This window comes from Kogia breviceps, chromosome 3 (assembly GCF_026419965.1).
Source record: "Kogia breviceps isolate mKogBre1 chromosome 3, mKogBre1 haplotype 1, whole genome shotgun sequence".
In the NCBI taxonomy this organism is placed as follows: Eukaryota; Metazoa; Chordata; class Mammalia; order Artiodactyla; family Physeteridae; genus Kogia; species Kogia breviceps.
The window spans coordinates 102,939,698-102,966,361 of NC_081312.1; the positions used below are offsets into that span (position 1 = coordinate 102,939,698).

Consider the following 26,664-nt stretch of genomic DNA (forward strand, 5'->3'; position numbering starts at 1 on the left):
ACTCTGCACTCTCTTGCTGCAACATCTCCCCCAGAGCCTCAGTTTCCTCACCTACAGGGGGGATAAAGGTACCGTGTACCTGGTAGGTGGTGGTGAGGATAGAACAAGAGGTGCAGGTGAAGACTGTGACCCCGTGCCAGTAAGTCAGGCCCCATCATTGTTGTTCCTATTACTACTATCATCCTTGCCTTTTTCCTGGCCCGGAATCCCTCTTTTCCTGAGTCCTGGAGTCCTCTCAGCCCCATTTCCTGAGGCTTTGCTGGGTACAGAGTAGTTTAAAAAAATGACTTTATCCCTGGGAGCTTCCTGAGGACAGGATGGCTCTTATCAGGTCTGTATCCCTGTGCCCAGTGGGAAGCAGGCCTGCCCACCCCCGCCTTCAGTAGCTGAAGATGGTTGTATTTAAATTGCTGAGGAAGGAGGGGCCAGTAGAAGGGTGATTAAGGGTGATTAAGCACCTGCCTCAGGCTAGGCTCCTGCTACCGATGGGTCAAGTGGGGTGAGGTGTTGCCACCCCCATTATAATGATAGGAACCTGGAGCTCAGAGAGGGAAAGCCATGGACCCTGGGTCACACAGCTGGGACAGCGGACCTGAAACAGAGGCTGCCTGACTCCCCTGGGATCCCAAGTCTCCGGGTTATAGGGACCCCTCACTTGCTTGTCTCCCCTTCTGTGGACTGCAAGAGCCTCTGGGGGTACCTCTGTGAAGGTTTAGCCCCCCACCCCATGCTCCTTCCTGGTGCTTTATGTTGTCTTGCTGCCACCTGTCTCTGAATCTTGCTGTGCAAGGGGTCCAAGGCTTCTGCGGCTAGGAGAGTGCACCCCTGGATTTAATGAACACCTGGTGGATGCCTGTGTGATGGTTCGGTGTGAAAATGTCAACCTATCCGAAAGTGGAGAGACTAGTCTACTGAACTGCACATTCTCATCAGCGAGCATCAACTTATGACCAGACTGGTTTCCTCTATACCCATCTACTACCCACCACCACTGGGTTATTTTGACATCGTATAATTTTATCCATAAATGTTGCAGTGTATATCTTTAAAAGGTAAGGACCCTTTAAGAAACATAACCATGCCATCACCACACCTTAAAAATTGAATGTTACGTCACACTTGGTATTTATTACCTGATTCACTCTTCAAAAAAGCGCTGAGGTAGGAGTTAGCATTGCCATATTATAGATGAGAAAACTTGGGGCTCAGAGAGTTTTGGTAACTGGATTTAGGTCACACAGCTGGTAAGTGGCCAGAAGGGATTTGAACCTGGGCCACCTGACTATAAAGCCAGTGCTCATTCCTCTTTCCTCTGCCAGGCAGGGCCCAACTCTGCTCCTAGCCATTCCCAAAGGGTTGCCAAATCTTGTGACCCCAGCAGGAATCTGGGCATATTTTTGTCAGGGGGTGTCTAGTTCCTGGGCTTCCTGGCAATGCCAGAGTCCAGTGCAAGACTCAGCACGGATGTGTGCTCAGAGTGCAGGCTGCAAGGGAGTCCAGGCCACACCAGGACCAGGAGTGAGCTGTCTCCTCTGGCCAGTGCTGAGCTTTACAGGAGCATTAATAAGCCATTTAAAAAGAGCTGACAATACACTTTGCGGCTCCTATTTAAGATGTACTAAAAAATAAGCACCTTTTCAGGGAGGAAATTGAAGCATGTTGGGGTAAAATACGCCCGTGGTGTCGCCTATGCACGTGTCACCCTGTAGGTGTTGTTTCGGGAGCAGCAAGCTCCCAGTTTCACCCTCCCTGTGTGGCCACAGAGGGTGGCACGTACTTGGTGAGCAGGTGCATTTGTCAGCATCGCCAGCTCTGTGGGGGAGGAGGAGGGAGGTCTGAAGCTTTGTGGGTGTTAGATGTCAGGGTGGGGTGGAGTGGGAGTCATGGGTGGAGGGTGGAGGATGTTCCCTGCTCCAGACCACCCATTTCACAGATGGAGAAGCTAAGGCTCAGATGGGCTGAAAAGTCCCAGGTCACGCATCCTAAGAGGTGCTCCCAGCGGTTCTCAGGCCCCCCAAGCCCAAGGGGGACACTATATCCACAGTGGGTGGTCCTGCATCTCTCTCCTCCCTCCTCATCCCACCTCAAAGCAGACATTCTCAGATCCTCAGGCAGGCCCAGACTCTTGCACTGGTTCACTGTAACCTTGGGCATATCCTGCTTCTCTACATCTTAGTGTCCAGATCTGTAAAATGGGGAGATTAATGATGCCCAGATGGGATGAGGGGAGTGGAGAATTTCACAGTTTGTTGGGGTGACCCCTTATCTCCTTGAAATGCCCTCAGCTGACACGGGGGCTGTGACAGTCTCCTAGAGAGTGCCATAGGCCAGGGCTCCCTCCCCTTCCCTCCTCCCTCTCTTCCTTCTTTCCTTCCACGAATATTTCTTAAGTAACTACCACAAGCCAAGCACTGTGATGGACACTGGGGACACAACAGTGAACAAACAAAAATACAATCAAAGCAAAATAATAAAGGGTCTGGCTGCTTCATGAAGTTTATAGTTGAACAGAGGAGACTAAAGCTAAATAAAGAATCACAGCACTGTTGTAAAGCCACTGTGTGCACACTAGCAAAGGGCGGATATGCGGTGCTGTGAGAGGAGGTAAGAGGGGATGGACCAGGTCCAGGAGGCCAAGGAGGGCTTCCCTGAGGAGGTGACACATGAGCTGAGCACTTCAGGATGAACATGTGAGCTAAGAGGGTGGCAGGTGGTGGCTGGAGGGGTGAGGGCAGGAGGTATAGAGGGAATAGCACGTGAGCTGAGAAGGATGAGGAAAGGCCAGTGTGGCTGGAGTGGAGAAAGCCAAGGGAGGAATAGTGGGAAATGTGGCTGAAGGGGGCTGGACCAGGCCTCCATGAGAGCCGAGGAGGGTTATACACTTACATTGTGATATGAACAGATTTCTGGCTGTTATGTGGGGAAACGGCCTGAATTTGAGTCAAGAGTGGATTGGAGAGGTAGTTAGGGGGTGAAGGTGAACATCCAGGTGAGAGGGGCTGGTGGCTTGGACCAGGGTGATGGTCTGGGGTGCCCACTGGCTGTCCTCCCCAATTATTCCTTCTGGGCCTGCTGACCCAGGAAAGTTCCTGCAGGTGTCCAGGAGGGACAGTACTCTAGGACTTGTCATCCAGCAGGGGGTGAGGTGGGTGCCTTTGGAGATGGGTCTCCTTACTTCCCTAGGAGGTGGGGAGGCCCTTCTGAGGTCAGGCATGAGAGGGGGTCATGGTGGAGGGCGCAGTGGCCCGGGGGGCACACCCTCTCTGAAATGCAGCTCAAGAGGCAACCGGGGTGTGAGAGCATGAGTGCGTTGAAGGTGTGACATCTGCCTTGTCTCCACTTTGAGATCTAACCTAGGGAGGAGCAGGTGCCCGAGAGGGGAAGGGAGCAGGAGAAGAAAAAAAATGGCTCGCTTTACTTAATTATGACTGATTGTGACAGCTTGCATCTTTAGTCTGAAAAGTATCTATGGGGTAAGGACTTCTTTTCTCAATTGGGATAATTATGTTAATTAAAATGCTTTCTTTATAGCAGTTCTGATTAATAAAAACAGTTTCACTGCTCTCTTTAACACTCTAACCTTCTGTTGCACGGGGAAGGAGGCCCTTTCTCAGCAATTTATGGTTCTTCACGCAGATTCCAAGAGGTGACCTGCTGCTGGGTGGCCTGGTGGCAGGCACTTTGCTCACATACACGTGGGGATGGATGCAGGGAGAGAGGGCAAGAGAGCAGACCTGGCAGGTGGCTGGACTGGCCATCGGGGCGGGGATGGGATGGGACACCGTGCTGCTGAGTCTTCTGGAGAATAAAAATACCACTTATTTCTCTAATTGCTATTTATTTCCTTTGGAAAACATAGGGATAATTAATGAGCTCCCAGTTAAGAAAAATTACACATGGGGGAAAGAGGTGCTGGGGCCAGGAGTGGTTCTAGAATTGAAAGGTGAGCCTGGGGGATGACCCCATCCTGGCCTTGGTGGGTGGGAGTGGAGAGAGTGGGGGGAGGAGGGTTAGCTGGGGGGGGGGTAAGGAGCAGGGGGAGTTCCCTAATAAAGTGGGATTGTTGTTGGATGTGCAGGGATGAGAGATGGAGTGAGGGAGGGACAGAGGGAGGGCAGGAAGAGGGGGAGGTGGGGATGACACCTGTTTCCCACTCCCAGTGAAGCTGAGCTGGAAGGGGATGAGAGCGGGGACTTGACAGCAGAAATCTGAGTTCTGGGCCTGGGTCTCCAGCCACGTGCTGTGTGACTCTGAGCCTGGCCTTACTGTCTCTCAGCCTCGATTCTTCACCTCTGCCTAGGCCAGGATCATAGATGCTGCTCAGGCAGAATCTTCTCCATAGGAGTGTGCGTGTGTGCTTGTGTGTATGTGTGGATTGTTCTGGGAGCAGGCCCACTCAGGATGCTAGTGAGTATCCTCTTGGGTGCCGGTTTCTAGGTGGGCCTTGCACCCCACTGGCATCTCTCCGTCCCGCTAGCCCTTGTATGGAGAAAGCATGGGCTGTATAACCTGCCCTGTGACTCCACTGCCCAGATGTACTGAGCGCAGAGCAGGGACCCTCCTCATCCACTCCCCGTGAGGTCCAGCCGTGACTGGGGGTGGGCCGGTCCCCACATGGCCCAACCAAAGCCCAGCTGTGCAGTGGGGTCTGAGCACCACTGAGGAGGGCCTGGGACTAGGTGCCTGTCTGCCGGGGCTCCCTTCCCACAGAGCAGCCTGGGCCCTGGCACAGAAGAAGCTGCGCTTGCCCTAGGCTCCCAGGGCTGCCTCTTCCTCTTCCCACCAGCACGCTGGCTAAGGTGGGGTCAGCTCAGCCCTCCCAGTCTGCCTCCCCTCCCTTCTCTCTCCTCCCATCATCTGACAGGCCCCGGGGCTGTCCCTCTACGAAGAGGGAATGTGTTTTCAAAGATGGGACAATTCTGACCCCTAAGTTGCGGTGTGCTGATGGAGGGGTTTCAGGCACTGTGAGCAATGCCAGTGCTCCCCTTCTGGGCAGGACCACCCCCTCGCCTCAGCAGACACAGCTGGCTCCTGCATGCGTGTGGCGGCCCCTGCATGCGTGTGGCGGCCCCACAGGCCTGCTGGGACCTGGGCCTGCCACCCCTACCTCAGCCTGCCTAGGAGGCTGCCCCTCTCTCACCTCCACTGTATTTACGTGTCTATTTTATGATTTCAATTTTTAATGCCTCTGCTCTTTGAAGACGCTTAATGCTTTTGAGTGGAACATTTCCTTCCAGGACCTGAGCGCAGAGTGAGGACAGAGCAATAAATCAACTAATAACTGGAACCTCATTTTCTGCTCCACAACAGAGAGTTAACCCCCGCCTCACTGTATTCCTCTCGGAGGTGGGCAGCTTTGGGCGGGCGAGGGGGGCTGGTGAGCTGAGCTGGGCTCCCTGCAGCTCACTGCTCAGACTTTCCCTGCTGCTCCCCTCCTCTCCTCTCTTCTCCCAAGTCTCTCTCCTTCTTGCCTCTGTTTCCCCTCTTTCTCTTCTTGTCTTCTCTCCATCTCTGTCCTTTATTTCTGTCCTGCTCAAAGCAAGCAGGAATAGAGGAGATGTCTGGAATTGGAAATTGTGGAGGGGAACCTGGGATGGTGTGAGAAAGCATTTGTTGAGAGCTTCCTAGGTCTGGGCACTGGCCCAGTTTTGTCCTGACTTGCTGTGTGACCTAACAGGAGCCTCTTTGAGCTTCCAGGTCACCACCTATGTAATAAATGGATCTCACCACATGGGCAGATGAGGATTTGATTTTTAACATCTAGGATAGACTCCACAGCAGAAGTGGGCAGCGCCTGAGATTCCCCCTGTTACTCCCCTGCCCATGGTGGCTTGGGGAGAGGAGAGGTGAGAGCCTCTCAGGCAGAGGGACTGGTAATGATGGCTCTACACTCCTTTTCTGTGCAAGCGTCTGCATGTTCACTAATGCCTGCATCTGTATATATGTCTGTGTGTGAGTGTTTATGCATGTGTCTTGGCCTCCAGGGTCATGAAGCACCACCACTGTTCACCTAAGATGACTTCTGACCCTCTGCAGGACTTGTGAAAGTGCTCACAGGGGGAACCACATCTGCATTGAGAGGCTGAATGGTGGAGGTCGAGGTTAAGAGCACAGACTCTGGGGGTCACACCGCCTGGGTGCAATTCTGGCTTTGCCATTTACTGCTGTGGGACCTTGGATAAGTCACTTAACCTCTCTGAGCCTCAGTTACCCCATCTGTAAAACAGAGATAAAATAGTGCTTCCCTCATAATTTTGTTGTACACATTAATGAGTTAGTTGCCTGTAAAGTGCCTGGTACATAGTAAGTGCAATGTAAATGTTTACTGTCATTATTGTTTATGACACACGCACACAGAGCACGCTCCCCTCCCCCAACCCACTGACCATGAGACACCAGAGATGCAGTAGGCACATGTGCCCAGACCCACCAGCCTCCAACACCTGGTGTGCAACACAGCTTGCAAGTGAGGAGGAGCTCAGCGTCTATCAGCAGCCTGGGGAGGCTTCCTGGAGGAGGTGGTGCCAATACTAGGGTTCAGGTAGATAGGAGGGTGGACCTGCAAGGGCAGGAAGAATATTTGGAGAGTCCCAAGGCCCAGATGGTTGTGCTTACATTGATTCAGAGGGAAGCAGGGAGGGGAAGGACAAACATTTAGTAGGCACCTACTGCATGCAGATATCTTGTATATGTTATCTCTCTGTGGAGATGAGGAAACTGCATCTGAGCACTGCGTTGTGACTTGCCCCGGGGTCACCCAAGCTGTCTGTAGCAAAGGTGGGATTTGAATGCGTGTCTGTTTGACCCTGAAGCTCTACTCCACTCGTGGCTCAAGTCCCAGTGCTGCAAGGCTAGAGAAGGACAGCCAGTCCAAACCCTTCCCCTACAATGTCCTGCTCTGCTGGACACCTCTGGTGACAGGAGTTCACTACCTTTCAGGACAGTTCATGTCATTTTCACATGGTTGCACTCTAACCGTGATATTCAGACTCAGCCAAAATCCAGTTGCTATAACTCATCCCTCATACACCGTACACCCACCTCGGCCATGCTCTGCCCAATGGGCCCGTGCTGAGTGGGCCCCACTGACGTGTGAAAGGAATGGAAAGTGTCCCATATTGAGTGCCTGCAGTGTGCCGGACGTGATACACGGCACCGCCGCATTCCACCTGTGACCACGGTCACCCTGTAGAATAGGGTGGTGCCCAGTCCCGGGCGTTCAGTGTTCCATACAACCAGGTCCGCCACTGGCATCCAGGGCAATCCAGAATAGTGCTCAGCCCTGAGTATTTGGTTTCCGGAGTATTTAAACACATGATTCTACTAGGTTATAATTTTAGTACCTTACAGCTGATGTCTTCTTGGGGCCATAAACAGCAAACTTTTACTGCTAGAAGCAGCTCCCAGCAAGACGTGGGGAAATTATCATGTCATCGAGTCATCTGGGTAACAGTTACTGTTTTGGGGAGAGTGGAGTGTGTGGATATTTATAGACATGTGCACCCTCCCCCATGTGCAGATGAGCCTGCCTCCTCAGGGGAGAGAGGTTGCTGCTGGGGGAGGAGACAAGGGAGCTATTGTCCATTCACTCAACAAGCATTACTGAGCACCTACTATGCACCAGGCACTGACGTGCAAACTCCCTCTGGCTGGTGGGTAAGGAAGACAAACAAAATAAAGGCAAACAGGAGATTCGAAATTGCTAATGGTGCAGTGATGAGATGAGTGGGGTCACCCGTGAGATGAGGCCCAGCTCCCTCTCAGGTGAGGGAGTACCTGTGGGAGGGCGCTGAGTGGGGAAGAGGAGACTGTGTGGTGGGAGGGAGGTGGCCTCACATGAGGGCATTTGCATGGCACTCTTGGGCTGTGGGGAGGAGCTGAGATGTTTTCCAAGGGGCAACGTCCAGCTAGCTCTTGATGGGTTAAACCGGGGAGTGACTGATGTGATTTATGATTTAAAAAGAGTTCTCTGGCTGCTGTAGGAGGGACCAAGAGGGGACACAGGGTAAGGCAAAAGTGATGGAAGCTTGGGCCAAAATGGTAGCCATGGGGATGGAGAGAGGCAGATGATTCCAGACCCATTGTGGAGGCAGAACTGGGAGGTGGGGGAAAGATGAAGGAAGCAAGGAGGCCGCCTTGATTTCTGACTTCGGCCACTGTGGCCGTTATCTGAGATGCGGAGGACCAGATGAGGTTTGAGATTGGGAGTCAGTTAGGAGTTTGGTTCTGACCACCTCCTGGAGCAGAAATGTCCGCTGATGGTTGGGTTCATAAGGCTGGAGCTCAGGGAGAAAGTTGAGCAGGGGATGGAGATGCAGGAACCAGAAGCTGTAGGTGATGTTTATAGACATAGGCTCTGATTGCCCAGGAAGAGATGTGGATGGTGGAGAGAGAGGACCCAGGCCTGGGCCCTGGGCTCACCAATGTGGAGAGTTGATGGAGGTGAAAGAGCCAGCACAAGAGGCTGACAGGGCATGTCCAGGGAGAGCGAGGTAAGATCCATACCAGGATAGTATGGCAACTCAGAAGCCAAGAGAGGGTTCCAAACAGAAGGGCAAAGTCAGCCATGGTCGAGGATGCTGCGAGGGTGGGTAAGATGGAGACATAGACACCGCCATTGCCTTTGACAACAAGGAGGCCATGGTAGGCTTGGATGAGAGAAGTGTTGTGAAGGGATGAATGAATCCAGCTTCAAGTGGGATGAGGATAATGGGTAGAGAGAGAAGGGAGAAAAGGTGTAGTTGACTCTTTCTAGAAATTGTGTGGAGATGGGAAGAGAAGTGAATGGAGTGGGGGCTGGAAGGGGGAGAGTCACAGGAAAATCCAAAGAATGTGTAAGTCCCGGACACCGTCTACCTAGCTGCCCTCAGCGGTGATGTTCTGTATAACTGTAATACACATCAAATATCAAACCAGGTCACTGACATTGGTACAAGCCACAGACCTTATTCAGATTTCCCATTTGTGTGTGTGTGTGTGCGCGTGTGTGTGTTCATGTGCATGCGTGCATGTGCGTGCGTGCGTGTGCATCACTACTGTGTAATTGTATTGCATGTGTAGCTTTGTAACCACCACCACCACAGTCAAGACACAGACTGTTCCATCACCATGAGGTTCCCTGTGCTACCACATACCCCTCCCCTCCCCCACCGTCCCTCCCCCGCAGCTACCACTACTTTATCCTCCATCTCTGTAGTTTTGTGATTTTGTGAGTGTTATATAAATGGAATCATATAGTATAGAACCTTCTGAGATTGAGTTTTTTTAAACTCAGCGTAATTAAGGAAGGAGTTTTTAAAGGACGAGAGATACCAGAACATGATTGCTGCTGGGGGAGGGGATGATGGATCCAGTAGAGGGCAAGATGGGTGATGTCAAGAGACAGCACAGTGGTGGGAACCAAATTCTTGGGACCAGAGGTGATCGGTTCAGAGTCCAAGTGGAGCAACTAACCTTCGACAGGCAGCGTGACCCCTCTTCAGGCAGGAAGAGGGGATAGAGGCAGAAGCAGGTGGTCTTCTGGAATCTGCAGTAGGCATTTGAGGGACCTCACATCTATCGACTTCTGCTTCCTCAGGGAAATTGAAGGGAGGGCTCAGTTGAGAGTGACGGGTCAGACAGAGATGGGAGGTATGAGGTAAGTGGGCTAGGGGAGACATTGCCATCTTGGAGAGCAGGAAAGTGAGCCAGCCCGTGACATAAGCTGGGACTGCTGGGCAGTGCTGGGACCACTCAAATTCTGAGATGTTGAGCTCACGGAGGGCACAGCCTGCATGGTGGGCTCATTTTTTCCAATCACATTTGACTTTCCAGCTGTACGTGTCAAGAGGGTGCTAACTGCGTTCCTCCAGACATGGGTTTCATGAAAGTGTTGCCAAGGGAGAGAGTGGGGCAATGTGCTTGAAGGATTTATTATACTGATGGACCGTGGAACCCAAGCTAGGCAAAGAGAGTGAGGATGGAAGAGCAGTGAGGGAGAGAGAGAGGTGTGAAGGTCTCAGTGGTGGCAGAGGGCTAGGCAGAGGCACAGGTGGGCTGGGCTGGGAGGCTTGATCAGAAGCTGTGGTGGAGACAAGGGCCAGGCTACAGCCTGGGATGGAAGCTGGAGGGCATGGAAGCCAAAAGTCACTGGAGGCAGGAGGTCAGAGAACGGAGAGCCCCAGTGTTGGTCTTCCCTAGCGTGGTGAAGTCACCAAGAGGATGACAAGGGCTGAGACTCGGAGGGAGATGGGAGCCTTCGGTGGGTGAGGAGGAGTGGCCAGGAAGTTGGAAGGAAGAGATGGGCAATGCACAGCCCGATGGGGTAGGCATCCAAAGGGCAGGAAAATTCTAGGTGGGAGAGGTTTGGAGCTGAGGTCTGGAAGGGACTCAGAGGAGCAGGGAGCACGTCAGCCTTGCCTGGCCTATCAGAAACCATCTACAGAGTGTCACTGTGCACCCAGCCCTCAGATGGGAAAATAGAGGCACAGAGCGGTTAAACAAGCTTCAGAAATGATAGGCTTTGTGGAAGCTTAGCCAGGGCCCACTTGAAAGTCAATGGAGTGGTGAAGAAGGTAGGTTCAGGAGCTAGCATATTGCTGGGTTTGAGTCCTGCTTCCAGCCACCTATAAGCTGTTTTCTAAACCTTTCTGGGCCTTTCTTCATTTGTGAAATGGAGCTAGTAACAGTGTCTACTCCAGAGGTGGGCACGAGGATTGAGTGAGTTAATACACACATTCTGTGAGTCCTGGACCCAACCCTATTTACATATAGGGAAACTGAGGCTCAGAGAGAGGCATTGACTTGTCCAAGCCCCAGTGGTTCTCAGCTTCCCTGCCAGAGCCCACCGCCCTGCTCCAGGGGTACCCCACCCACTGCACTGCCCCACTTCCCCAAACACATGCTTCTGTCAATGTCATCCTGGATGCTCCAGCAGCCCCAGGAAGCAAGCAGGATGAGGGTCTCGTTCCCATCTGGCAGATGGGGAAGCTGAGGGCAGGATGGTGTCTTTCCTCCCTATGTATCCCAGAGTGCCAAGGGAGGGTAGAATCTTTATTATCAGCCAGTCTTCACTGTGGGGGACACAGAGTTGACACAGACACTGTTCCTGTCCCTGTGCCACAGTCTCACAGGGAGACAGGACAAAATAATGAGGCAAGGTAGTAGCATTAAACAATGGAATACAAGGCAAGGAACAGTTGCTCAAGGTGACAGGGATATGGGGCTGGGAGATCTCAGAGGGCGAAAGAAGTCTGGTGACTGTGGTGGCGAAGGAGGAGCAAGGGTGTAGCTGGGTTTTGAAGGGTCGTGTGAGTTTAGAGAGAGGGGCATTTGAGGGTGGGGGGTGAGGAGAGGGGAGCTGTACTAACAAAGGCCCAGAGCAGGGGTGGGGAGGAGGCTTCCGCTAGAGCGGAAGAGGTGGGAGGGCAAGGCCTTGCAGGCTGGCTCCTGCGATGTCTCAATCTTCTCCAACACTGGTGAACCAGATGTCCCTAAGGCTTGTGAACAGATGCCAACAGTGGGAAATTGGCCAGTGGATTCTCTATGGCCCAGCACACCTGAAGCCTCCAAGAACTGAAGCAGAGGGGCCTGCAGGCTGGAGGGGGGCTATTGGCCCCCGGGTGCACTGGGCCAGCAAGGTCTGCAAAATGGGGCTACCCCAGCTGCCCCTTGCCTCTCCCAGGCGGGATGTGTGAGGGGTCACAGCCCTGTGAAGTCTTCTTCAGTGAAACAAAAGCTGGCACTGGGAGTGATGGGATGGAGGTGAAGGCTTTTAGACACCCAGCAGAAACCCAAGGCACGTCAGAAAGCAGAGTTTAGGGAGAACCTTTGATTTAGAGAACAAGGTTTTGGCGTCAAACTGCGATCAGGGAACAGAGGCAGCCGGCCATGCCATGAAACTGAGCGCTGTAAACCTCATTAATCTGATGCCTCCGTGTTCAAAGAGGCACCTAATTAGAATGAGCCAAGACTCTCCACTGGCTGGGTGGCCCATTGTTCCCGCTGGACAATTCATACCAGGTGACTTCAAAGCCCACTCCTCCCATCCCTCGGCTGTGCGGCGCCAACTAAGCAGCATTAAGAGCGGGCTCTGCCCTGGCTGGTGAGCTTGGCTGCACTCACGCTCCGTTTGGTGCCAGAGCTGGGGGCCTCCATGCTGTTCTCTAGCTCCTGGGGTAGACGGAGCCAAGTGCCAGCTGCAGGTTGGGGTGCGGTGCAGCCCACCGGGGCTCAGGGCCTGGAAGGAGCTGGAGAAGGCCATACTGTCGCCACCCACCCTTCAACTTCCACGCCCAGCTCCTCCTCTGGAGGCCCCAGAAGAGGACCTAGGACGTCCAGCCAGAGGTCACACGTGGTCTGGGGACACCCTATGGGGTCTTGCTGGGTGGTCTGATCTGCATGGACTCTGGGTCCCCAAGGAGATGCAGTAACCTGCCTTCCCTGGTTTTCACCCCCACCCCACACTGTGCCAAGGGCTTTGCACTGATACAGTAGGTGCTCAATAAGGGTCTCAGCACCTCCCTGTCTTAGCCGAATGCTGTGTGAGAGGCTGGTGACTGCACCAGGATGCAAAGACCAACAGTGCTGCTTAGAAGTTTCCGTTTAGAGTTGGGCAAGGCTTTCAGCAGTGATGTCACTTTCAATCTGGAACATCTGGGTTCAGGGGGACTGTGGATCTTTCTCTGCCTTTCAGGATGTTGAAGTACAGTTGAGTCTAGAGACAGGGGAGGCACAGAAGGAAGACTCAGGGTCATGAGCCTGAAAAAGGCCAGGACTGGCATTCAGGATTCCAGGATTTCAGGCCTGTGGTTGGCACTGACTGGCTACCTTGTGCTCTTGAACAGGTTATTTGCCTTCTCTGGGCCTCAGTTTCCAAATCTGTGGGATGGGAATGATAACTCTTTCCTGTCCAGTTCTCTGGACTGCATACAATAAGGTCAGATGAGGGACTAAGTGTGAACCTGCCCTGGCATCTGTTCAGAGTATGGGGTCGGGAGGAATGGGGACACTCCCAGATTTGCTTGCATACCTCCAGAGGTGAGGTGTTCACCACTTTTGAGGCTGCCTTTTTAATTGCTAGATAGTTGCAGTTGTTAGAATGGTCATTGTATTAATTTCCTAGGGCTGCCATAACAAATTACCACACACCTAGTAGCTTAAAACAACAGAAACTTATCTTCTCAGTTCTAGAGGCTAGAAGTCTGAAATCAAGGTGTTGGCAGGGCTGTGCTCTCTCTGAAGTTTCTAGGGATGCACATTTCTTGCCTCTTCTAGCTTTTGGTGGTTGTTTGTCATTGCTTGGCATGTAGATGCATCATTCCAATCTCTACCTCCCTCTTCACGGGGCATTCTTTCATGTTTGTGTGTCTATGTCCAAATTTCCCTCTTCTTATAAAGATACCAGTCATTGGATCAGAACTCACCCTAATCCAGTATGACCTCATCTTAACTAATTACGCCTGCAATTGCTAATTACCCTGTTTCCAAATAAAGTCACATTCTGACGTTCCAGGTGGACATGAATTTTGGGGACACAATTCAACCAGTATGTTCATTTTCCTTCTCCTGACCTCACCCCTGTGACCCCACCCCCAGAAATTATCCCCTGCCCAGCCCCAGCTCTGTCAGCCTCCCATGCCCTTGTCTGCTCTTCCGGGACACCTTTTGAAGTTGCAGAAACATTTCTGGCAGAGTGACCGTCTTACCTCCCAGGTTTTGGCATCCCTCCTCTGGCTCTTCTCGCTTTTATTTATTTAATATTTTAAACATCTTTATTGAAGTATAATTGCTTTACAATGGTGGGTTAGTTTCTGCTTTTTAACAAAGTGAATCAGCTATACATATACATATATTCCCATATCTCCTCCCTCTTGCATCTCCCTCCCACCCTCCCTATCCCACCCCTCTAGGTGGACACAGAGCACTGAGCTGATCTCCCTGTGCTATGCGGCTGCTTCCCACTAGCTATCTATTTTATGTTTGGTAGTGTATATATGTCCATGCCACTCTCTCACTTCGTCCCAGCTTACCCTTCCCCCTCCCCATATCCTCAAGACCATTCTCTCGTCTGCATCTTTATTCCTGTCCTGTCCCTGGGTTCTTCATCTTCTTGCCTTTAGACATGGAACTCCCATCGCTCCACTCCAGGACTCAGCCCAGGTCCCACCAATTACCAGCTGCCTTGATGTATAATACTTTAAACCCCTTCACCTCATTATAGGAAATTTCTTTTGAATGGCCTTTAAAAACCATCTCATTACACAGGAAGAACTGTAATTATCTTGCACAAGAAGGAGGTTCTGGATGAGCTGGTGCCCAGCACTGTCCAAACCTCCAGACAAGGGTTTACCGCTTGCTGGTTTGGCCACTAGGGTTGAGCTCCTCCTCTCCCCCACTTAATCCTCTCCAGTCCCTTTTCTTCTGGAATCTGGGCACCTTTGTCGCTGTTGGTGGCCTCAGGAGGTCAGAGCCTCCCATAGAGAGAGCAGAGCTGCAGAGTGGCCAGGGCTGGGGGTGGCGGCCTTGGATGGGGGCCTATGCTCCGATGGTCAGAGCCTCCCCCAGCCATTTTCAGGGGCTGCCTAGCTCTTCCAGAGCCCACCCTCCAGGAGGTATGTGCAGCTTGCCCGGTTGTCGAAGAAAATCACGGTGGGGCGGGACCCTGGAGGTCAATAGGTCCAGTCCCTGCCCTCAGCCTCTTACCCAGTCCTCCCCAGCAGCCTTCTGAGAAGGGACTCCAGCCTTCCTGGAATCATCTTCCTGGGATCAAGTTTTTTCCAACCTTTCGGAGGATTTCTTTCGTGTCTGGCTAAAACCTCTTGCTGCCCCAGTGCTGACCTGATTTTAAGCCCCACTCTTCCTGGCTGTGTGACCATGGGCAAATCATGTGATCTTTCTGAGGTGAACTTCCTCACCTGCAGAATGGTCAGGATTGTTTCTGCTTCAAGGGTGTAGTGAGGGCTTCCCTGGTGGCGCAGGGGTTGAGAATCCGCCTGCTGATGCAGGGGACACGGGTTCGTGCCCCGGTCCGGGAAGATCCCACATGCCGCGGAACGGCAGGGCTGTGAGCCATGGCTGCTGAGCCTGCGCGTCCAGAGCCTGTGCTCCTCAACGGGAGGGGTCACAGCAGTGAGAGGCCCGCGTACCGTAAAAAAAAAAAAAAAAAAGAAAAGAAAAAAAAGGGTGTAGTGAGATGGGCTATGGCTGCCCATGTGGAACACCTGGTGTTGGCATGTAGTGGGAAGTGAATCCACACTGCTTCCTTTCCCAGAAGAGACTGGCCGTGGGGGCTTCTTTCCCTCTCCTCTCTGATTAATGCTGGACCGAGTGGCCACTCTGGTGACTTGAGGAATGGCTCCCCAGCATCCCTCAGTGGCCCTGGGTGGGTGTGGCTCTCCTCCCTCATACACTGTCCCCCTTCCCCAGCCCAGGGGTGTGTGTGTGTGTGTTTGGGGCTGGTGTCAGGGGTGATTACTTCCCTTTTCTTGGTTCCCCTCCTAGTCGTGCCCAGGCCAGAGCTGTGGGCACAGCCCGGGCCACTCCTTAAGCCTCCCCCTCCCCTGAGGTCACCAGTATATTGGGGGAATTGCAATGGGAGGGAAGAGGGGGCATCAGGGTGCCCCTCACCGGAGTTACCCCAACCCCCGGAGCCTTTTTGCCATCCTGAACTTTTCAATTCTTGGCTTGCTGATAGGCTCCAGGGACTGCCTTAGTCCCCACTGACTAGTTAGATGGGCCACGGCCAGGAGATGGCGGCATGTGGAAATGTCAGTGATGTCCATGGAGCCTGGCAAAGTGGCTCTCTTGGGAGGGGGGCTGCTGTATCAGTGTTAGGACAGCTATGAGGAGACACCAAGTTCCCTCCCCCCACAGGCCTGGTGGTCAGGAGCTGGGGGTGCAGTCTGGGTGAGGAGGCCCCCGAGTGGGAGGACAGGGCTCCTGGGGTTTAGTGCCAGGTGCCCGAGACCCTCCCTGCCACCACACCTCTCCCCTAGCCTCTGCCCCACTCTGCATCTCAGCACAGACACCCTTCCTCCAGGACATCTGTCTCCAGGATCCCTGAGCCCTCCCAGTCTGGTCTATGTGGCCCTACTGTGAGCCCTCTCAGCACACTGGACTGCCACCAAAAAGTTCTCCCTCCACTCACCTGTGCACCGCCCAGGACCTGGGAGGCCCCGAGCAGGCAAGCGTGAAGGACTGTTATCTGTGTGGTCCTCTCTCCCAGTCGTCACGCAGGGAACCGTGCCGGGCTTATTCACTCTGGTACCCCCAGTGCCCAAGCAGTGCCAGGTGCCTGGTGCAGATTTGCTCAATGATTGGATGATAGGAGGGTGGGCCCCTGTGGCTAGGTCTCCTTCATCAGGCCAGCGAATCTTAGGGGCAGGGATCCCGCCTGGCTCTAAGACTGAGGCTCATCTGAGGGTGGAGGGTGTCTCCCCCCACCCTCCACCCTCCTTTCAGAAGAACACGACTAGCAAAGGGGCAGGAGGTGCTGGACGCTCACCACACACATGGCCTTGGTTTGCTACCAGCACTCCACCTATACTCACCAGGTCTCCATCCCATCTCCCAGGTGTGCTGACCTCCACCTGCAGAAACAATGACGGGAACAGAGTACTGCTCCCTGGGAGCTCCCTGGGGCTGGGGAGTCCAAGAATGCTTCCTGCAAGGAGTGGGACTTGATCAGGACGAAATCTGGATAGAGAGATGAGGAAGGGCTTTCCAGGTAGAGGAAGATGCAAAGGGGGGACAGACAATAAACAAGTAAACAAACAGATAGATGTATAATTGCAAACTGTGACAAGTGGTACAAGGGAATAATAGAGAATGCGGAGGTGGGGAAGGCTCCAGGCCCGCTGAGACAGGGCAGTCTGGGAGGGCTTCTTTAGGAGGTGTCTCGTCCCATAATCAGATGGATGAGGAGGCGGGAGCTGTGTGCAAGGAGTGGGGAAGAGCATTCCATGCCTGGGGGAACCTTGATGTGTTGAGGAGCTGGAAGGAAGCTTCTGGGGTGAGGGGAACAAAGCCGGTGGCGGTGGGTCTGGCAGAGTCCGTGGACCATGGTGAGGAAGGTGGGTGGGTTTTGCTCTAAGAGAAGGAGGAAGTTGCCAGAGGGTTTTAAGGAGGGAAGGGACCTAATCTAATTTAGGGTTCACTAATACTGCCCTGGTGGCCCTGTGAGAAACAGAGTGGAGAGGCATAAGGACAAAGGGTGGCGGTCCAGCAGGCAGTGGTAGGCTTGGCCTGGACGGAGGTGCAGAGAGGAGTTTGGATTGGAGACACTTTTAGGACTGTGCTGCGTGGGATGGGGGAGGGAGTGCGGGAGGAGTCACGAGGAGTTACAAGGGCTCCCACGTTTCTGGCCTGCACAGCTGGGATGACGGTGGAGACATTCACAGAGGCAGGAGCATAGGAGGAGGAGAGGCTTGGAGGAAGATGGGGGATGAGGGGTTTGTGGGACATCCTGGGGGAGATGGCAAGGATGTCAGGATCTTAGTGGTAACAGTCAGGTGACTGACATTATTATTCCCATAATCCCACAGCTTATGTGGGATCTGAAGCTCAGAAAGCCACACAGCTGATAGTACTGAGAGCCAGGATATGAACCCAGAGCCGTCACCTCTAGGGGTGACTCCCCACCCTTGCCTAGTCTTGTGTTTGAGAAGAGCAGTGCTTTACCCAAAAGGATGAGTCACCAGTGGTGGGATTTCAGGCCTGGGTGGGCAGGTCATCTCCCCGTGCTGCCACCTTGGTCTTCAACCAGGGCCCTGTCTGGATGCAGATGCACACTCTCCCCCTAGTATCACACTGTAGTGCTGTTGGCCAGGAGGCCTCAGCTGCCCTGGGAAGGGAGGGGCAGCTCATTCCTGCGGCCCCATAACGCCAGGGAGGATCTGGAAAATCTCTTCAGTTGTTCAGCCTGAGATGTCCAAAATTAGCCAGGAGCTGGGGCTTTCCGAGGACAGAGGAGCCCAGGACAGGGTGGTTCCCTGAGACTCTGCCACTTCCTGCTACCTTCCTGGATGTGGGAGGGGGCTTGGGGTTTGCCTGACTCCCATCTGCAGGGGCCCCTCCTCTCTTGGCTGCGGGGGGGCACGGAGAGAAGGGAAGCCATTTGGCAACCAGAGGGCTGGGTTAAAAAAAAAAAATGCTGAACCAAGATGGGAGTCCTGAGGCTGCCATTTTCCCCCAGTGACCTCAGTGTCCCCACCTGGAGAGTGAACCCAGTGAGTGGGTGAGGCTGGGGGCCCTTTCTCTCAGGCGTCCTAGGATCTCCACCTTCTGAGGTCAGAGTGGCAAAACATACCAAGAGCTTGGGTCATGGGGTTGTGATCATGGGACAAAACTCGTCAGGGGGCCTGGAAAACATGGCCAGGGTGATGGAAGCAGGACTGGGGTGTGTGGGGGGGTCATCTTCAGACAAAAGCCAGTGGCATAGGGGAAAGGTGTGGGGAGGGTGTGAACAGAGGGGCAAAAGGCCAGGAGCACACACTGAGCCCACAGGCTCCTGCCTCCTCGCCACCAGGGATGAGCCAGTTCATCTGATGGAAGATTACTCAGCAGCTTTTCTACAAGAAGATGGGAGCCTGACAGCCCTCCTTAGGGCTGACTATGACCTTGGTCTCTGGTGGGGACTGGCCGCAGTGGCTGGTGACTGGTTCAAGGCTCAGTGTGACCAGAGTTGAGACCCGGTGTGTGTCCAGGGTCAGGGCTCAGACTGGTTCTCTAGGTAGAACCCTGCTGGGGCAGGTTTGGTACCCACCTCATCCACACTTCCTCTGAGCTCTCAGCACTCATCTCCCCCATGGGCCCTGTTATTTACGTGCCCAAGGCTGATGTCACCCACTCTGGGTCTTGATATGAAAAAACCAAAGCCCTGGCCAGGAATCTGGTCATAATGTCTACAGTTCCTCCAGAACTTGCCACTACTGGACACTGTATGGTGTGATTATTTCCCCCATTTTATAGATTAGGAAACTGGAACTCAAAGAAGAAAAGCAACTTTCTGAGGTCAGCCAGCTAGTTGATTGATGGAGCCAGGATAAAACTCTCTGTCCCTTTCCCCCTTTCCCTCAGCATCCCTCCCTGGGGCAGAGAGGGGCCTTCAGCAGAGCTCTTCCTGCCCAGGTCCCCCCATGGAATCTTATTCCCTTTTCCATCTAGATTGGGGGTGTAAGTTCAGTCTTCCTCAGGCTGAAGTTCCCTGGGTAAGTCAGCTGGGCCTGAGGATGGACTAGGAGATATAGTAAGTAAGTCTGCTGGGTCCCATAAGGACCAGAGGTTTGGCTTTGCCCTATTAGAGGACAAAGGAGCATGGCAATCCCAGTGGAGGCCTTTGGGCATCATGGTTCTGGATTTGAGAGCTTTAGAGGGTCCTTCCCAGCACCTCTGACATCTCCCCTACAGGTATTTTCCTCCTCCGCTTCTAGGAAGTGGTGCAAAGAGGGCCACTCCACCTCCTGTAGGCCTGGACAGCTCATGTTGCAGGCCAGAGAAGAGAAGACACTTGTACTAAGAAATAGTATGTTAGTAGAGAAGAGGGACCAGAACCCCAGTACCCTACCTCCACCGTCAGTATTCCTAGGTGTTCCCTCCTTCAGGCTCAAGACAATTGTGGAAACAACACTCATGAGCCTACAAAGGAATCAATTCTAATAGTGGGACTCCGAGCACTGTACCAGCTCTTCTCTTGGGCTTTCCTGACCCCTCTACTAGCCTCAGACGTTTCTCAGTGATAAGAATCTGCCCATTTGTGAGTCATTTAGAATATTTCATGGGGAGAAGGGGTCCAGAATTTGAACGAGGTCCCGGGAGGGTACTGAAGTGGGGTCAGCAGGCAGCCACACTGACATGGGAGGCAGCAGACCCTGGCGTGGCTTATCTGCACTCTGTTGTGTAAACCCCAGCAGGCTTGTGAGATGGACAGGATCAGCTCATTCCCCAGCTGGGGAATCTGAAACTCAGTGAATGAAGTGAAGTGATGGGCCTAGAGTTTTCCAGCCGATTCTCACCCACATCTGATCTAAAGCCAGTGGAGTCCCCTCTGTGTGCCCAGACTGTGGCATAGAGAGGAAGATAAGTTCCCTGCCCTCAAGGAGTTGCTGAGAGAATGAGATTTAAGTCAGAGACATAAAGGGGAGCAAGAGCTACTGAGCTAGGTCTCAGTGCTGTGAGCACAGATCCTAGCCATGCCAGGAGCCCAGGAGAGATCAGTGCAGCTAGAGCAGTTAGGGGAAGGCAGGTGAAGTTTGTATAGGGAGAGGGAATTGGGAAAAGCAGGCATAGCTAAGGGTGTGTGTGTGGTGGAGGTGACCAGGTGGTGGTCAGGAAGGCAGCAGCCAAGAGCTGTCCGGGGTGCTGAACAGAACAACACTCACAGGACTTGTCCTCAGCTCTTCCTGTCTTCCTGGAAACTTCCTGGAAACTGTCCTTTCTCATGTCTGAGCCTCAGTTTGCTCACCTAGACAACTGGAGTACCGATACCTACATCACAGCCTTGTTGAGAGGGTAAAGGAAGGTCACAGAGGATCATGCTGAGCACGCAGCCTGCATGCAGTTGATACAGGCATTGAGAGGGGTGGCTTGTCTGGAGCGTCTCCACTCCCCTTCCGTGTCCCCCTGCCTTTAGGCCTGGACACCTCGTGTTGCAGATGGGGCAGCTGGGGACCAGAGTGGGGAAGACACTTGTGCCAAGAAACACAGTGTGTAAGTAGAGGAGGACCAGAACCTCAGGGCCCTACCTCCCACTCTGCCAGTATTCTTGGATGGTGCCTCTCCCTGGCTCACAGCTTATGGAAACTAAATACCTCTAGGGACTCAAATAGGGGGAGTCCAGGCAATGGACACCTGTTCTCTTGGGCCTTCCTGATCGCCTCCCCACCGCCCACCTCAGCCCCCTTATCCTAGCTCTGGGCTGAACTTCATCTCTCTTTAACCACACCCTCACACGCCCTGGCCTCATACGAAGGTGCTTCTCAAGCCCTATTGGCAACATCAGGCCTCCAGGGTGCCCCATCTCACCAGGGGGACGAATGCTTTGAGCAGCGGTAGAACGAGGCAGAGGGCTGCTGGAAGCTGCAGGAGAGATATCCCTCGCCCTCCCCTGCCTCTTACCTCCTCATCTTCTCAAACTGCCTGACCCCCTGAGTCCTGGGCGTGGGACAATTTGAAGCCACTGGGAGGGGAGCCAGGAAGACTTCACCCCCGAAGACCTCTCTTGGGCCTACTGATTATGCTTGAGATACCCTCCAACCTCAGCCCCATAAGCCTGTTCGACCTTTGGCATCTCCTTGTTCATTAGAAACAGTCCCAGCCTTGGCCATTCCCATCTGTGACCTTGGGCAAGTATAATATAATCCCCCGGAACCTGTTTCCACATCAAGCAGGAATAATAACATCTACTGCCTAACATTGTTGTGCAATTTCACCACCGTGCCTCTTTAGAGCCCGAGATCTTCTGGAACCTGGCATGTGGGTGAGGTGGGTCCTGTGGGAGGTAGGCGGGGGGAGCTGCAGGTATAGGCCATACTCAGCACCAGCGTTTTAAACACTGGGATGGCCAAACTGAGCTGCCACCATAGCCACTGTGTAACCTCTGACCTTGCTACCTCTGACCTGACTCTGGAAGTTTCCCTCCCCCAACACCTCCCCCCACCCCACTCACCCAGGCTCAAGAGTGGTCACTTGGAGTTATGCTGAAGACATGGGACAACTCGCAGACCTTGGCCACTGGTGACACCCACCTCACCTACCACCGTGCCTGCAGCTGGCCCAAGGCTCAGACCTCAGTCAACCCTCCACCAGCTGGTCCAGCCAAAGAGAGTCTAGGAGAGGAGCAGGCTTGCCCTCAGCTCCACCTCAAGTCTCTCTGGGCACAAAGTGCTCACACAAAGACTAGCACAGAGTAAACGCTCCAAATTCTTAAGCTATTATTATTATTGTTATTATTATTATTAGTAGTAGTAGTAGTAGTAAGAGGAGGAGGAGGAGGAAGAGGAGTACTTAGTAGTACTTAGTAGTATAGCAGTCCCATTTCACAGAAAAGCAAGGTGAGGCCCAGAGTAGTTGAAAAGCCACCACCTCTGTAAAGCCTTCCAGGTTCTGCCCCTTCTCCCAGAAGTGGCTCTTCCTTCCTCCTGACTTATTTCAGTTTCTCTCCAATGTTCTTGGTTGGATAGGGCCTGGCACACAGTGGGGTAGGTTCTGAGGTGGGCGGGGTGAGTTGGAGGAGCAGCTCACAAGGCTATGGGTGCTATGAGGAGGCCTGGGCCCAGGAGGCCCATCTGCCCAGGGACCCTCCACTTGGGTGAACCCCATTCCCCAGCCCTCACTCCCCTCCTCGGGCTCCCCCGCCGGCCTGCTAAAGGATTAAGGAGTGCTAATATGTGTGCTGAGAGCAGGGCCTCTGCTGCCCCAGCAACCTTGGCCTCTGCTTCATCCTCGTGTTTGCTCCCTGGGGCATCTGCCATGTCCCTCTGTGATGTCCTCCTTCCTCTCAGCCCCTTCCCCACAGGGTCCAGTGGGCAGAATTCTGACCTCCCTACATTGCTACCAGCGGTTGGCAGTTGAACTCAGTTCAGTAAGAGTGAATTGAGCAAAAATGTGTGTGAGACACTGGGGATGCTGTGAGGACTAGAGGAGACTCCACCACAAGGGACGGGAAGGGGACAGTCATCCATGTGCACCTACTGTGTGTGCATCCGGGCACGGGGCAGTGCTTTCCTGACCTGACCACGGAGAGGTGGGGTCTGCCTCAGTTTACTGATGAGGAGAGTAGGGCCCAGGGGAGTGAGGAGCCTGTGGGCGAATGCTCAGTGTGACAGGCTGGCCTTGAGGAGCCAAAAGGGAAGAGCTGCTCCTGAGCTGACCCAGGTGGCTCCCATCAGCGGCAGGGAGAGTCTGGAGGCACTTGGGCTGCTCTGGGCTGTGGCTGGGCCCTCGGGAGCCCACACTCTGAGGAGGTTCTTAGTGACCTAGGAGCACAGGGCAGCCTGAGGCTACTGGATGGGGCACCCGCTAGGGCAGTCATGGGGCCTGCTCCTCCCTGCTGGGGTTCCCTGCCCTCTGCCTTTCCCCTAGCTCAGACATCTTAGGGGGCTCAGCCCAGCTCTGGGTCCTCCTGATGTGCCCACTCTGACCCCTCTCACCCTCTGACCCTGCCTGTGTGCCCCTTCGTCTCCTCAGGTGGGGCTGTTGACCTTGTCATTCCTCACCTGTGCCTCTTGTGCCCTTTCCAGCCTCTCGCCCACGGAGGAGAACTCCATCGTGAACTTGCCTCCTTCCCCCTCACGCTTTCTCTCTGGCTTCCCACCCCTGCCTTAGAGGAAGAGGAGCTTTCACTCCAGGCTGAGGCTCCTCCCTGCCGCCCCCCGTGATCCCCCCCTCACCCTCATCAGGCTTCCCCTTTCCACAGCTCCTGTCTGGCTCCTGCCCCTGCTTGTTCCCCAACTCTGGAGGATTATCTGGATCCCCCAGCCCATCATCATGCCCGATCACTCCTGCAGACTCTTGGGCTGTAGCAGAAGCCCTATAGCACCTGTCACTAATGGAGACTGACAGCAGCCCTGGACTTCTGCCCACCCCATGTAGCCATGGAACTTCCTGGGCAGCACTTGTGAGACTCAGTTTCCCCTCTGTTGAGTGAGCCAGAACAATGCCTGGAACAGAGTAGGCACTCAAGCAGTTCTTGTTGAATTAATGAACGAAGTAACTAATCCCTGAGGGCTGTGCAGATCAAAGTAACTAATGGAATTTAAAGGGGCTTTGCAGAGTTGGACGGTGTTGTTTGGACGTGAGCATCCATGATACTCAGCGGGGGGTTGCTGCTGCCCACCCAGCTAGAGCCATTTGACCTTTGCCTCTCCCCCCACCGGTCAGCCCTGCCCCTCTTGACCCCTGAGACCCTTACTGGCCTGAGCACCTCCAGCGCCTCAGTACTGTGCCAGGAACCCAGCACTGAGTCCCATCTCTACGCTCCTCTAACCTGGCCCCAGCCCTGCCTTGTGCCCTGGCCAGCCTGCAGATGGTCTGCCTGCCACCCTGCTCTTGCAGACTCATGGCCTGGAATTTCTGGCTTCCTGGCCCGGCTTCCCCGGTGCTGAATGTGTTACCATGAGTGATGCCCTACAGTGGACCCAGTCCATGCCTGATCCTGGTTTCCTCCAGCCCTTGCCTACTAGCCTGCAAATCTGAGCCGAGTCCTGAGTGCCAGTCCTACGTGTGAGAGGGCTTGGGGAGGATGGGAAGGAGGAAATGCTGTCCCGTTCAGAGGGAGCCCCTAAGGCTGAAGGGCCCACATGTAAACAACCACCAGAGAATGGTAGAGCCCAGAAGGTGGGGTTCTGGCTGTAGGAGATACCCAGGGGTGGGAGTCAGGGAGGGTTTCCTGGTAGAGGTGGTGGTGCCCTATGGGCGCCAGTGAGGACAAGGAGGAGGGGATGAAGAGGAGGTCTTCACCCGTGGGCAGAACAGCATGAGCAAAATTGTCCTGGGTGCCCACTTTGTGCTGGCTCTGTGCCAGCTTCCTACCCCCACCGCACAGCCTTTGGGTGCGTATCATCAGCTCCATCTAACAGGCAGGGACACAGAGGTTCAAAGGGGGCAGGAACTCACCCAGGGTCACCCGCTATCACTGAGGCATTGTCAGGCCTCGACTCTACGTCTAGCATCTTTTCAGACTCCTTAGTGGAGGGAGAGTCTGGGGAGGAGGGGGCGGGATGCTGGCACCGCCGCAAGCATCACACAGCTGGTGACTGTGACTTTCCGGGGAGGGGGTGTGGGATGGGGGGGTGGCTTTCCTAGTTGGTCCTGTTCTTCCCTCCCCCCACCCCCGTGGAAGAGCCCTCACGATGAGAGGTTCCCACCGTGCCCCCTTTCTGGAGAGGCCGGCAGTTTGCCTTTTCAGAGGATAATTCCCCATTATACAGAGATATTTAGCCTAATAGAAGCCGACAGATCATTCAGGGCAGTAATGCACTCCGGCTTCAAGCATTTAGTTTCCTCAGCCTGAACTCCCAGATTAAAGGCTCCTTGCCTGCGCCTGCCCCACAAGGATGCCTGTGACCTTGACTGCGGTGATGGGGTAGGTTTCTCCCACCCTCCTTCCCTCCCCCTCCTTTGCTGGCTTCCTCCTCCCTCCCTTTCTCTCTTTCTTAAAAAAACAAAGGTATTTTTCTTCTTAAATATTCAGTTGAGAGGCTGTTGCTTAAACCCTGCATGCTCTGGGGACAGGCCAATTGCGCTCGGCTGCCAGTGGGGCACGGGAACACCTGGAGAGCCCGGAACACTCCCACAGCCACGTGGGGCCAGCGGGTATGCTGTACCTGGTGGGCAGTCTGGGCAGCTGGACCCTCCAGCCTGGCCTGGGCAGACAGAGGCCGGGCAGATGGCCTTGCCCAGGGATAAAACTGGCCCACTACTTTCTCTGCCCACCTCCCTGGCCCAGGGATCTGGCCTGACACCCTCGCTGACTGGGGGCTCCTAGGGCAGGAGGTTTCTCCTGCTCCTTGGACCTGGGCATCCCGGGAAGGACCTAGGGAAGACTAGTAGCTAAACTGGAGGAGCAGATGGCTGCAGAGGTGGCACTGGGGGGCCTTTCATTGATCAAGAGGGTGGTTTCTGCAATTGCCTCCTTCTGGCCCCTGCAGGGTCCACTTGTCAATTCGTCTGTCCCTGCTGCTCTCTGTCTTGTCTTTGTCTTGCCTTTTGTCTCCCTCTCTCTGCCGCCCCCCCCTGCCCCTCTTTCATCTGCTCACCAGGCTGCCTATTTGAGCTTCCTTGCACTTCTGTGGAGGCGGCAGGGAGCATGGAAAGCACAGGGTATTTCGAATCAGCCAGTCCTGGGTTCAAATCCTGGCTCTAGAACTTACAGGCTGTTTCTGTTCAGTTTAATATTTTGAGTGTGGGCAAGTTCTTAATCTCTCTGAGCCTTCATTCCATCATCTGTAAAGTGAGATGCTGCTACTTGGCTCACAAGAATATCCTGGGGTTCAGTGTGTGATGTGACATGGAGTGGTGCTAAGGGGTGGCAGCTTTCCTGCCTAGGTGGTCCCAGTCTCCCCACCTCCTGACACTCCCACCTCTCCTGCCCAGATGCCCTCTCTCTGACCCTCCGGCTAGGAAAAGGGAAGGTGTTCAGGAGGGATACCTGGCAGGTGGGCTCTGGTTCCCCTGGACACAAGCTGCCTGTATAGGGGTGAGGCAAAGAATAAGGCTGAGTGGGAGGGACCCTTCTCCTCCCGTTCATTTCCTGGGCAAAGCCTAGTGTCTGGTCCTGGGTCTGGTTTGAAGGATCCAACCTAAGGGGCTGTGGCAGTACTACCAGGGGAATGAGACGAAAGGGTGGGAGAGCAGGGCCTCTGTAACCTGGGAGGAAAAGCCTTCTGGGCTGGGTCTCCCCTCCCAGGTTTCAGTGGGGCGGTGTGCAAAGAGAGCCTCTAACCTTCAGGGATGGGGAGTTGTGGCAGCTGGACAGGAGCCCAGGGTGGAGGGGAGATTCCTGTTCCCTCCTTCTGAGGCAGGGGTGGCAGGATGACCATTGGAGTGCAGGAGGGGAAGGCCCCTAGGTCTGGGACTGACGTGCTGGTCGGACCTCGAGCTGGTCCCATTCCCTCTCTGGGCCTCAATTTCCAGACTTGCTAAATGGGGTTAATCATCCTGCCCTATGTTCCTCATGGGGTGGGCAGA

The 26,664-nt window shown here is 54.1% G+C and overlaps 1 protein-coding gene across 6 annotated transcripts in view; it reads left to right on the forward strand.

Moving 5' to 3' along the window:
• The window catches only part of LINGO1 (leucine rich repeat and Ig domain containing 1), a 200,567-nt gene that overhangs the window by 87,909 nt on the left and 85,994 nt on the right, over positions 1–26,664 (forward strand). The window contains exon 1 of one of the 6 annotated variants that reach the window (XM_067029386.1): positions 24,805–25,060. The exons of 4 other annotated variants lie outside the window; for them this stretch is intronic. The gene's annotated coding sequence lies outside the window, so the exon portion shown is untranslated. Of the gene's footprint in view, positions 1–24,804; positions 25,061–26,664 lie in introns of those variants that run through there. One more of the 6 variants, XM_067029388.1, reaches the window with a different exon arrangement.